The sequence below is a fragment of the Trachypithecus francoisi genome, unplaced genomic scaffold, assembly GCF_009764315.1.
Source record: "Trachypithecus francoisi isolate TF-2019V2 unplaced genomic scaffold, Tfra_2.0 Lachesis_group1, whole genome shotgun sequence".
In the NCBI taxonomy this organism is placed as follows: domain Eukaryota; kingdom Metazoa; phylum Chordata; class Mammalia; order Primates; family Cercopithecidae; genus Trachypithecus; species Trachypithecus francoisi.
Genome location: NW_022681454.1, coordinates 45,118,340 through 45,132,066, shown reverse-complemented (window position 1 = coordinate 45,132,066; position 13,727 = coordinate 45,118,340). Strand labels below are relative to the sequence as shown.

Here is a 13,727-nt window from a genome sequence, read left to right as displayed (position 1 = left end):
ACCTTGGCCTCCCAAAGTGCTGGGATTACAGGCGTGAGCCACCGTGCCAGCCTCTGCACGTTTTACATTTATTTCCACTAATCGTCCCACTGCCCACAGCTGCTCTTCATGTCTTAATTTTGAACTCAGAGCTTCTTCAGGATTTCCCAAAAGGAATGCTGCTAATGCTTGTTTGCTTTTTTTTTTTTTTGGTTTTGTTTTCTATTCAAATAAATCCTATCTGATTTCAGTCCTCTAGGAATTATTTAGAATTTTTGATCCACCAATGTCCCTTTTTCCCTCACATCAGACAGGTAATGTGCCAACATGGTAATAAGGTTTAAGGAAGGCACATTTTACAAATGAGTGTAAAACACAATCATCATGCTTACAAACCACAAGAGGATCTCATGACACCTTTTTACAGCATCCTTTTTTAAAAAACTGCTTACATTTTCATGAAATTATGTCAGGAATTGGTGGGTTCTTGGTCTCACTGACTTCAAGAATGAAACCACGGACCCTCGTGGTGAGTGTTACAGTTCTTAAAGATGGTGTGTCCAGAGTTTTTTCCTTCAGATGTTCAGATGTGTCCGCAGTTTCTTCCTTCTGGTGGGTTCGTGGTCTCGATAGCTTCAGGAGTGAAGTTGCAGACCCTCACGGTGAGTGTTACAGCTCTTAAAAGCAGCGCGTCTGGAGTTGTTCATTCTTCCCGGTGGGTTCATGGTCTCGCTGACTTCAGGAGTGATGCCACAGACCTTGAGGGTCAGTGTTACAGCTCATAAAGGCCACGTGGACCCAAAGAGTGAGCAGCAGCAAGATTTACAGTAAAGAGGGAAAGAACAAAACTTCCACTGTGTGAAGGGGACCAGAGCAGGTTGCTGCTGGCTGAGGCAGCCCACTTTTATTCCCTTATCTGGCCCCACCCACATCCTGCTGATTGGCCCATTTTGACAGAGTGCTGATTGGTGTATTTACAAACCTTGAGCTAGACAGAGTAGTAATTGGTGTATTTACAAACCCAGAGCTAGACGCAGAGTGCTGATTGGTGCATTTACAATCCCTTAGATAGACATAAAGGTTCTCCAAGTCCCCAGTAGACTCAGGAGCCCAGCTGGTTTCACCTAGTAGATCCCGCACCCAGGCTGCAGGCAGAGCTGCCTGCCAGTCCCAAGCTGTGCCTGCACTCCTCAGCTCCTGGGCAGTCAGTGGGACCTTGTGCCAGGGAGCAGTGCCTGTGGGGGAGGCTCGGGTGGCGCAGGAGGCCACCGTGGAGGGGGAGACTCTGGTGGTGCGGGAGGCCACCCCCGAGGGGGAGGCTCAGACATGGCAGGCTGCAGGTCCCGAGTCCTGCCTGGCAGAGAGGCGGCTGAGGCCTGGTGAGAATTCCAGCGTGGTGCATGGGGGCCAGCAGTGCTAGGGGACCCTGTGCAACCTCCGCAGCTGCTGGCCAGGGTGCTAAGTCCCTCACTGCCCTGGGCCTGCATCAACGGCCTGTGGCTCCGAGTGTGGGGCTTGAGTTGGCACTGGTGCCTGCTGTAACTCATGCTGGCCTGTGAGCACCAAGCGCAACCCCAGTTCCCGCCCGTGCCTCTCCCTCCACACCTCCCTGCAAGCAGAGGGGAGCCGGCTCTGGCCTCGGCCAGCCCAGAGAGGGGCTCCCACAGTGCAGTGGTGGGCTGAAGGGCTCCTCTAGCACTGCCAGAGTGGATGCTGAGGCAAAGGAAGCCCCGAGAGTGAGAGCTGCTAGCACATTGTCACCTCTCAAAATGTTAGGAAGAAATACAGAAGACAAATGCATTGGGTCCATCAGCAGAGATCAATGTAATCAGGCTACTATCTTGAGTTAGAATCTCCTTTTCCTGTGAATTTTTTCCTTCAAATTTTGAGGTTTTGTAGCAATACCAAAACGATCTACAGAGTTTCAGTTTCAGACAAAGGACTTATTACATACATACTTGAAGGTATTTTTTTTTACATTTCATTTGACTGATGTTTTGAATTATGTTATCTTGAAAATAAAAAATGAAAAAATTACTGTGTTCATATACTTATTTGTACTGTTTGATACTTTTGTGATATCAAAATAAATATAATTCAATTATTTCCACAAAAAAACGGCTATTAAGTTTCATGAGAAACTACATATTTATATATATTCTCTAAATATTTATGTCTGATTATTTTTTATTACACAGAAGTTAGGGCCTGCGTGAAGAATGGTTACTTGTTATATAATAATTCAAAAGAAATGGAGGGCCTTAAACTGAGAGATCCTTTATCAGAAAACAAACTCTGATACTACTTAATGCTACTGTGGGTTCAGTGACAGGCATGGCCATGTGCTATATTATAAAGATTTACATCTGTTCAAATTTTCTGAAAAGTAATTTGATAATTTTAGAACCTAAAAATGTGTGTGATCTCTGATGTAGTAATTCCATTTCTAGGAATCTTTACTAAGGAAATGGTCAGAAATTTAGTCAAAGATAATACATTTTGTAAAATGTAAACATACTACAATAGGAATAAAGAAATTATGATACATAGATGTGGAAGAATATTATGCAGCAAGAAAAGATTAGGTTTTAAAATATTTTTAATAATCTAGATAAGCCCTAGAGGCACTACCAAATGTTACATGATTAGGGGAGGGTAAGTGATGGGAGGAAAACAGGAAGCAGAAAGGTACAGAGGGTATTTTAACTACATCTATAACTAAAAGATTGGAGGAGCATGCACCCAAATCTTAACATCAGTTAGCCAGGTGGTAAGTTTAAGAATAATTTTAACTTTCTTTCTTGCCCTTCACTGTATTTTCTCTTTTTCCCTCTAAAATTAGTAGTATCAATAGTCAGAGAATAATATTATTTTAAAATATGAGGAGGGCATAATAGCAAGTTTCAGTTGTATAAAAAGCCTGTGGAGGCAATGGATTTCTGGTTATACGACTAGAAATATGTATAAATCTGGAGCTGCCTACAAGTGAGTGCATAATTGTCATTTCAATTGTTTAAAAATTTAAGTTTAAAATTTTATTTTTTTGTGACAGGGTCTTGTTTTGTCTCCCAGGCTGGAGTGGAGTAGCACGATATCACAATTCACTGCAGGCTCAACCACATGAGCTCAAGCAATCCTCCCACCTCAGCCTTCTGAGTAGCTGGGACAACAGGCACGTGCCACTGTGCCTGGCTAATTTTTACAAATTTTAATAGAGACAGAGGTCTCACCATGTTGACCAGGCTAATCACGAACTCCTGAGCTCAAGCCATCCTCCTGCCTCAGCCTCCTAAAGTGTTGGGATTAGAAGTGTGAGCCACTAAGCCTGGCTTCAAATGTGTTCCTTTGATATTAATGATCTCAGATGGGCATTTGAGTAGATCTACATAGCAGACAAGATATGCCTGGCCTCACTGTTTCCACCTAAAAATAGATAATGTATGGTTTTTATTTGAAGAAAAACTAGATGCTTTAGATACTAGGGCCAACGATGCAGAAGACAGTGCTTTGCTATGAAATACCAAGGGTCTGACTCCTCTGGCCAGGGCATTCTGCCTACTCATAGTGTTGGTTATGGGGTTCGTCAATTAGAGTCAAGGCTTTTATGAGAAGGAATCTTAGATGTGTTTGGATGATCAGAATTTTTTTTTTTTTTAATTCACAGAATGTGAGAGATGACCCTGATCTTCAATGTCTGAGTCTAAGAGTTAACCAAATGTCAACATTTAATGTAAAAGAATCTCCCTGGAGAATGCTTAATTTCCAGGAGAACTGGGACATAAAGTGTTCGTTAGATGCAAAATAAAACTCCAATGACCATTTTAGTTGAGTCTTTGAGTTTAATACTATCTATCTTGATGTTAGGCACATTCAACAAATCTAACTATGTAGATTTTGGCATCAAGAATATGTAAAAGTTTCTCCTGACAATAATTGACTCAGAGGTTTAACTACTTCTATGCCACTTCTGGATTGAGATAGCTAGGAATATGTCATCAGGAGAGAAGAGAATTTTCTGAAGTATTTTTCATCCGGTCATTACATATCCACAGTAAGAAGTATTCAACATCTCTTCGTTTTGGGTTAAATACCAACAAGTATGTAAATTATTATTACTTTTACTGTGCTGTATGTAAATCTACAGGACAAATTCCTCTAAGAGTTTAAACTGAAGTTTGTCTACCCTTCCAAAATGTTTGACTTTTGTCATTGCTAACACTGTTGTTGGTTCCCCCGGGAGCTATAATCAATGCTGGATTTACCCAACAGCTATGCTAAGCATATGCTTAATAATGCCAACAGAGTGAAGACACCAAAATCATTTTTTCAAACTTAATTGAATTTAATTTTAAGTCCTAGGATACGTGTGTAGGATGTGCAAGTCTGTTATGTACGTAAACGTGTGCCATAGTGGTTTCCTGCACCTATCAAATCATCACCTGAGTATTAAGCCCCACATGCATTAGCTATTTATCCTGATGCTCTCCCTTCAACAGACCCCAGTGTGTGTAGTTCCCCTCCCTGTGTCCATGTGTTCTCATTTTTCAGCTCTCTCTTATAAGTGAGAACATGTAGTGTGTGGTTTTCTGTTCCTGTGTTAGTTTGCTGAGGATAATGGCTTCCAGTTCCATCCATGTCCCTGCAAAGGACATGATCTTATTCCTTTTTATGGCTGCATAGTATTCCATTGTGTATATGTACCACATTTTCTTTATCCAGTATATTATTGATGGGCATTTGGGTTGATTCCATGCCTTTCCTAACCAAAATAATTTTTAAGGGGTTTGTTATTTCAAATTTTGTTTAAAAAGCATCAAATTAAACATTATGGAAAAATGTTCGTTGATGTATCTTATACCTAAAAAAATTTAAATATCACATGGGAAGGTATCTTAATCTTTTCAGGGGTTCTACTACAAACTCTTTGCTCATATTTCCTTCTTTGGTTTGGTTGTCATGAAGCACAGAATTAGCTTCAGTAGCTTTTTTAAATCTCAGTTTTAAGTAAGGTGAGAGATATCAACTTATGTTTATACTTTCCTGTACCATGTCTAAAATATGACTTATTCTTTTTCAGTGTGTATCCTGGGGTTTTCCTGTGTGATTAGGGAGCAATTTAGATGCTAGATTAATGGGCTCTACTCGGAATAAGAAGATAGTTCTTGAGAAAAAAGGCCATGGAAGTCCTCCCATGAGTAGTTATTGAGGAAATAAGGAAACTAACATTTGTGGAATGCTTGCTATATGCCAGGTGTTGCTAAGTGACCACCAACTGTTCCCTCTTCCTATAGTTACAGTGGCACCATATTTCCCAGCGTCCCCTTGCATTCAGGTGTTGCCAAGTGACTCAATTACAGCTGGTGGAAAAAAAATGGAAATGATGTGTACTGTTTTGATCCTCCCCAAAATAAATTCTCCCAAAACATGATCCTATCGCCTTTCCTCCATCTGCTAATTGCATGTTTATGGCCAGTGTGACTTGGAAGCCCACAGATTGAAGATGTCAGAACTCCATCTGCCTGACACTAGGACAGCTTGCTTGGCTGGCCTATAGCACGTATGGAGAATAGCTCCTAATCCTACCACCAGCCAGAAAAACGTGATTGGACGCTTATTTTTTAAGCCACTGACATTAGGGGCGTTATCCATTGGAGTAGGTTTAATTCAGTCCATCAACTTTCCTTATGTGGACTCACCCACAGAATCACCTACATAAAACAGACAAAAAGGTTTTTAAAATTTAAATCATCCCACTATCTATACAGTAGGAGCTAGTGCTCAAATTGTAGTCTGAATGTATTTTGTCTAATATACATACACACTCACACACACCTATATATACACGTGTATATTTATTTTGTGTATATATGTTTGTGTATATGTATGTTTATGTATATAAATTAGCATATCTCTGATGAAATTGTGTACAAATTAAATTTAGCATGGACATTCACTAGTGCATCCCATTTAATTTTTATACCTATTGAGGTGGGATTGATTTTATAGATGAGAAGACTGAGGGTTGGGGCTCAGCTCAACTAATTTGTCTTAGGGAACTGTGTCAGGACTTTACACAGGTATGTCTGGCTTCAAGTATGCCTTTCCACAGTACGTCTCTACCTGATGTCTATTTACCTCCATGACAGTTCCCAAAGCAGTCTGGTGGAAGTGCTGGGAGCTGACGTGAGAGCGCTACCGTGTAAAGCTGTTGGTGAGTCCTGATGTTTCCTCTGCTGAGAGAGCCTACTGAGTGCATTGCATTCATCCTTGTCCATCTTCTTTATACTGTGATTCTACTCAAGGCACCCACTTGACTAAAGTTTGTCATGCTCTCCCTTCATTACAGCTTAAATTTAAAATCAAACATGTTGGACATAAAAAGATGTGTACATTTATGTTCACTGCAGCTTTTTTATGAGAGAAAAAAATGGAAAGAAACCAAATGTCCATCAACAGGTGTATGAATAACCATGCTGTGATATCTTTATGTAGTGGAATACTATTTGTCAATAAAAACAATGAGCTATTGATACATGCTTGCAAATAAATAGATACAAAAAGTATTATGCTCAGAAAAAGAAGCTAGACTGAAAATGAAACTTACTGTACAATTCTATTTCTATAAAGTTCAAGAAAAGGCAAACTACTCTATGGAATAAAAATCAGAATAGTGGTTGTCTCTGGCAAACAGAAACCAGAAAGAGATGTGAGGCAACTTTCCAGTGTAATGGAAATGCTTTATGTGTTTATTGGGATATAAACATTTATTAAAACTGATTGAACTATATAATTAAGATCTATGCATTTTATTATATGTATTTATACCTTGGTTTAAAAAACAAGTTTGTTAAAGGCGTAAGATTAATCTATATTCTAGTGCCTCCGTAAGTCCTATCAGTTTTGAAATCCTGCTAAGTGCATCCATCAGCATGGAATATGTTTGGATTACTGCATCAACCCTGCCTTACATGGACACAAACACAGATCCACAGGCCAAAACATGACATAATTTTGAGGGAAAACAAAAAGAAAACATACTCTTTAGAGTTAGATAATCTATAGAGTTAAATTTAAAATAGCCCATAGTTTTCCCCTCAGCATTGTCTGGTGGTTGAAAGCTGCTGGGCCACTGCCCTCCATGTATATAGGAGTACCTAGAAGTTCATGTGGGACCACAAGGCTTTCCCTTTCTGTGAATGTGGAAAAATGTAATTCCATTTGTAGTGCCTAGAACTTTGGTATGATTCTAAAAATAATGTGAATGTGAACACTATTGTAGGGTAATAGAAGAAACTTTGGAGTAAAAGGCAGGAAAATTGATTTCCAGTATTCTGAAAATGAAATAAATTCATGTAGGAGTTGGTGAAAGTTGTCTTCATATGTCTAAAACAATGAAAAAGTATATATCTCATTTCAACTAAATTCACACTAAACACCCACACTGGAATCTTTTTAAAGTTTCCTAGAATGTGTTTCTTTGATTTAGTTTTGATAAGTTTGCTGTCTGTTGAGAAAGAAAAAATGTCAAGTAAAGAAATATTATAAAAAGCATTGTAGTTTGTTTGTTTGGCCATCTCAGAATATGGATATTAAAGTGCTACTGGTGAGCCTCCTCACAAAAATTTATGAACAAAGCTCTTGCTTTAATTATCTTTGTATCTTCAGCATTCATTTTGCACTGTGCCTGGTCCATAGTAAGTGGTGAAATGGATGGATGGATGGATGAAAGAAGCTTTGAAGCATCTGTTGCCTGTAACATCAAAGAACAAAGAGAAGAACGGGCTTCTATTACTACTGGCTTGTGGAAATATAAATTTGGAGCTTATGAAAAAGCTGAAATTAAGAGGCTACAAATCTTTTACTTTGCAGCCATTAGGTACAGAAATAAGTCTCTAGCTTGCTGGTGTTATGTGAATTGAAGAGAATAATAGTCCTTTGGTGAAGGGATAAAAGTTTTGAACAATGTCCAATGTGAGTGAAAAAGATGACCATGTAATTCTCCAAGAAAGCGAATCCCTCTCGTTTCTGTTCTCATTTCAATCTTCCTTGTTAAGTTTTAACTGCAGAAGCTGTGGTCTATCGATTTTAAAAATGTTCAAAAATAATCAGTAAAACCACCACACCATTTAACATTTATTTTCCAATATTTGACTTCATTCCCAGGTTTCCTGTGAATTGATTACTGCAATGGTCAAAGAAGTAAACCTTTTTGTTACTCCTCTAAGGTTAAAATGCTATTGTCTAAGACTAATGTGTCAACTTGGTAATTTCATATAAGTTGAAGAATTTCGATACTTTTACTGCAAACCTCTACTCATTCTTTCTTAACATTAATAAGAAGTCACATTTATTAACTTCTATTCGGAGGAGCACTGAAAAGCATAAATACCATTTAGCATAACTCTTCAAACATTTTAGGTTTAAGAGTAACAATTTCTATTCCATACCTTTTTCCACTCAGAGTTTTTATATCGGTCACAATAATTAGACCTATCTTCAAAATTAATGGAAAAGAAAAGACAATGTAAAGAGTATAACATTAATCAGAAAATGTAATTCATTGTTCTGCCGTAATCAGAGAAGGCCACAACACACTGTGCTCCAGGAAATGGCATCTCTCATTTTTCCCAAGCATGTTGTGAATAACTGCATTGCTCTGAAACTTACACATATGATTTAGGTCAATTTCAACTTTGTTCATTATTCTGCTTAGGGTGAGTAATAGTCTTGTGAGTGAGTAATGAACTACCTTATTAACTTGGAGTTGACTCTTTCACTGTCTGGGTATATCTATAGCACAAAGTTTGAACAATGCAATGGAAAGTCTTTACATTATGATCAAGGTATTTATTAAAACCTACTATTTACGATATGGTTTTTATAAAGAGCAAATGACAGTAACTGACATATAATGATTGCCTCACAAGTGTTTAAAATGTCTTTTGCATTTATTATAAAGTGAATGACAATTGACAAATCAGCCAACATTAAATCTAGCTATAAATTACATAGTAATACCAAGTGTAAGTTAAATGGAAAGTGGAGTAATGAAGAGGCAGCAATGGAATATTATAGCTTAGCAAGAATGTGTTTCAGAAAATTGCAATCATTCTTTAAATTTTGGAACAAATGGCTATATTGTGCTAACCAAACGCCTTCTTTCTTCAAATATAAATTTTATTTTAGGAAATGAATGAAGCAATGTTTTTCTCCCACTAGTGCCATGGAAGAGCTTTGTCAAGTTCTGAATTTTCTTGTGCCTCTCTTATGATTAGGCAGAGTAAGGTGTTTAGTTTATTTCTTATGATTACACACAGTAAGGCATTTAGTTTCTCCATTAGGTTCATCTTTTTCTGCCACCTTCTTTGCTTGCACCTGTTACCCTAGCTATCACTGATACTGTGCTTATAACTTATCCATGGTCCCCTGAACTGAATAGTGGCCCCCATGTAAGCCAATGCCTCCTTTGATCCACTCTGCTGCCTTTGTTGAAGTCTTTTAAATTTGGTTGTTGCTGAATAACCTATTCTTTTGTGACTTTCCTCTCTAGACTTGAACAGTATCTACTACCAATTTTAAAACACCCAAATTCATGGAAAACTTCTGTTTCTCATGGTGGCCAACACTCGTTCCACCTCAAAGACCAGTTCTGGCCTCTCTTGGGTGGCAGCTTCTCACTGTTCAATACAGCAGCACCAACAGATGCAAAGACTCTTCCAATTTACCTTAATAAAGTATGAATCTGAATGAGGAGCAGAGCTTTTGAGCTATTACAGGAAAACATAATTACAAGGAGGACTTGGCTCTGGTTTTGAATCAGCCTGAAATTGTAGGCAAATCCTTTGACTCCCACCCTCGAAGTAAAACCACACAACCAAGAGAGGACATCATCTCCTGATGCCAGCTCATCAGATTTAAGGAAAAACGAGTTCCATGTGTTTTTCACAAAACTTGAAATTTTAATGAACTCTCCAATCCATCATTCCATAATTGTACTTAAGATTTTCCTTATACCATGGAAGACTGAATCTGGCCTATTTTGACTATTACATTTGAGCTGATATTTCTATCAAGGAATGACTACTTCTAGATTTTTAGGTATTTCTATATAAAATTGAAACACACTTTTTTAAAATATAGAGATTATTTTCCTCCCAGAAGGGAGACTGCCAGGTATCAGGTGAAAATAGGCATTTTAACATTTTTGATGGTGGTGGTGATGACAGTGAGAAAAGTTCATGTTTTCCAGAGTTGTTACATTTCTTGCTTAATCTAATTTATTTTATTTCTGATATTGGTCTATCCTTTAACTCATCATTACTTTATTCTATTTGATTTTATTATAAATTGTTTAAAAAGTTTTAGTTTTAAAAACCAAACAGAGATATTTGTCATATCCTTTGCCTCTGAACACGGCCATGCCTGGAGAGTACAAAGGCATAGACAGCCATCTTGACTTTCAAAATCCCTGGAGCAGATGCATTTCATAGGTATTAAAAATTTTGAATCTAAGTAACTGATATTTTAATATTTAGAGTTGTGGATAGGAATTAGGAGGAGGACAGAAATTATATCGCTAGTCAAGTTATGGTATAGTAGGAAGACCTCATCCTCTACAAAAAGGGATACATACACGAAAGCAGTCATTCCATCAGTCTCTTACTTCGTAAGTTCTTTTTATATGTGCAATACCATGACAGCAATGCAGAGAGTTATTTGGGAATAGAAAAAAAGCAGTTAAGTAACTAGAGAATGTCAACACAAAAAAGAAAAAAAAAACCCTAAAGCTAGACATTTTTAGGGCAAAGAAAGCCTAGTCAAGAAAAAAAAAATCAGCTATAAGAAAATGAGGCATACTTAAGGAGATTATTCTTTCAAGGAGGAGAAACTTGCTTGGAATGCACTAGGCCAGAGGTATCCCTAAGAATCCATATTGGACACACTCAAGCAGAAAACATCACTATAATTCCCAATAAATGTCCACTAAGTGACCAGCTGGCCTCAAAGGTCCAGTGAGTGTTGTAACCTTTATGGTTGATGCAACAGATTGAGCCATATCGTACAGAATTACAAGACCACAACCGAAGACTGGCAGTGATTTGTTTTTTTGTGGAATCACAAACTATTATTATTGTCATCGTTGCAGAAGGTCCAAGGCAGTGGAAAACCTAGGGAACACCAAAAATATAACCTACCTAGTAACTAAAAGACTAGATTTGTCAATTGTGGAATCCCTGAAATGATGATTTCTGAGAACAGATTTCTCAGTTCTTTACCAAAGAATGTGCTGATTTGATTTTTTAAAAATTGGCATTTTAACACCATAAAATGAACATTCATGCAACATTCAGGTTATTCAAAAAGTTACTGAATAATCAAATAATACCATGAAACCTCTCTAGTAAGTAAAAATTTGTTTCTGGATGAAAATACAGAGAGTCAAAGAATATTGTTACATAAAGAGCAAGTTCAAAATTATCCCCTAGTCTGTCCATTTGTAGAAAAAGGTTTTTGTTTGTTTGTTTGTTTGTTCCTTAACTGTGGCTGGTATAGAATGGGGAAGAAATTCACAATGTTTACTGGAAGGCTGGTATGTCTAAACATGCCAATACACTTACTTTTGTCACTTGTTCTATGTCCTTGAATAAATAGCAATGTCCATTTCCTCAGTAAGATTACTCCAAAAGTTTCTTGGCCAACTTGTGTCTAGAAATTTTCAAGAATATACATATTTAAATTTTTTTGTTCAATGCTTAAAATTAATCATATTTAAAAATAACTAAAATATTCCACTAGAAAGAGAATAGTTCCCTATTAGGAGGGAGGGCATTCAAACAGAAGCTTAAGAAATCAAATGAGTTTACCGCAATTTAGATTCGTTTGAAGGCAAATGTAGATGATTTTGAACACCCTCCTCCATTATATCATCAACCTTTTTTTAACTTTTCACTTATTACTCTATCATACTCTAAGCATTATATATATAATTGCTTATTTATTGTATGTATCATCTGTCTCCCTACTAAAATATATGAAGGGATTTTTTCACTATTATATTCCCAGAGCCCAGAATAAAGTATGTAATGACACATGGTAGACTCGATAAATATGTATTGAGTGAATAAATGAATGAGAAGTAAGCCTGGAAATCATCTAACTCTGAAGCACTGCTTCTTTAACTTCATAGTTAATGAGGCCGGGCACAGTGACTCACGCCTGTAATCCCAGCACTTTGGAAGGCCGAGGTGGGTGAATCACTTGAGGTCAGGAGTTTGAGACCAACCTGGCCAACATGGTGAAACCCCATCTTTACTAAAAAAATACAAAAAATTAGCCAGATGTGGTGGCATGCGCCTGTAGTCCCAGCTACTCGGGAGGCTAAGGTGGGAGAATTGCTTGAACCCGGGAGGCGGAGGTTGCAGTGAGCTGAGATCATGCCATTGCATTCCAGCGTGGGTGACAGAGTGAGACTTCATCTCAAAAAACAACAACAACAACAACAAAAATAGTGTGAAGGAGTTTGATGAACATATTAAAAACTTTGAGAATGCACATGCTCTGATTATTATGACAAGATGTTTCCAGGAAAAAAAATTTTGGAAGAAAATCACTTTATTCTAATTAACTCACAAAGAATAAAATCGTAATAGCTGGTAGAAGGAGGCCACACAAACATTTGCCCAGCCCCAAAGTATACGAATGTATATGAATGACACAGAAGGGGTTTAACTGATGGTTTTACTCTTTATATCTCCACTATCAATTATATTTTTATACTAAACTAACTTGGTCGTAACAGCCAATTTTCCATTTCTTTGGCCAATTTATTTGCAAGTCTGCACTGTTTCAGTACCTCATCGAAACTCTTACAGAGATTTAGGTCACTCAGGTTCTGCGCATATTCCAAAAACGGCTTTAGTCTCATGTAAGTAAGCCTGCCCCTGTGCGGGCTGGGTTCCCTGAGGCTCCTGATAAGTGATGTCGGGCCTTGCAGGCTCAGCATTACTTCCTCCATGGAAGCCTCCAGTGATGGCATGACCCAGTGTGTGCCCCACAGCAGAGTCCACAGCCACGCCAACTGCCAGGGTTGCCATCTGGGCATCAGACCTGCAGCCGGGGCGCAGCAGCAGGAAAGCCAACTGCAGAGAGGGTGCTGCTGCTGGCGGTGGAGCTGCTGCTGGCCTGTGTGCAGTTCTCATCTGAGGTGTTCAGCTAGCCAGAGGGGCCATATGGGAGGTGCAGCTTCAGCTTCCAAGTAGCATCCTTGGTGCGGGGTGGCTCAGCGTCTGGATGCGCAAAAATCTAAGAACCCATGGGTTTCTAAGAAGAAGGAGAGCTGAAGACGAAAAGCCGAAAAAAAAATTTAATGCCACATTTATCATTGGTGACATCACAGACGTATTTGATTAGCTTTTTTTTTGGCCATTTTAGGTACACCATTTACTAAAGAGTGTGGAAAAACAAGAGACACTATCGCTTATGCTTGTACAGTGGTTGAAAGAGATAAACTAATAGACAAGAATCTAGAGTTTGGCCTAAACTATCAAATTGTTCAATATAAAGGAAGTCAACAAGTACCCCATAATATGTGACAGAATTTGCAAGGCAAATCCCTCCTCCCTGAAGGTTAATTTTAGGTAGAAAGCTTGTAGCTTGTTTAGATGAATATTGTGTATGAGTAAAATAACATTTCTCTTTTCAGTTGATTTAGAGTCATTTATCCTATTTTGTTAAGAGGTTCAGTTTGA

At 38.1% G+C, this 13,727-nt stretch overlaps 1 non-coding gene and 1 pseudogene across 1 annotated transcript; both read right to left on the bottom strand.

Moving 5' to 3' along the window:
• Positions 1 to 283: 283 nt before the first annotated feature.
• Positions 284 to 386, bottom strand: LOC117086550. The gene has a single exon (XR_004438444.1). It is a non-coding gene; the product is annotated as a small nucleolar RNA U13 (small nucleolar RNA).
• Positions 387 to 12,760: 12,374 nt separating this feature from the next.
• LOC117084891 lies at positions 12,761 to 13,241 on the bottom strand (annotated as a pseudogene).
• Between the last annotated feature and the right edge of the window lie 486 nt (positions 13,242 to 13,727).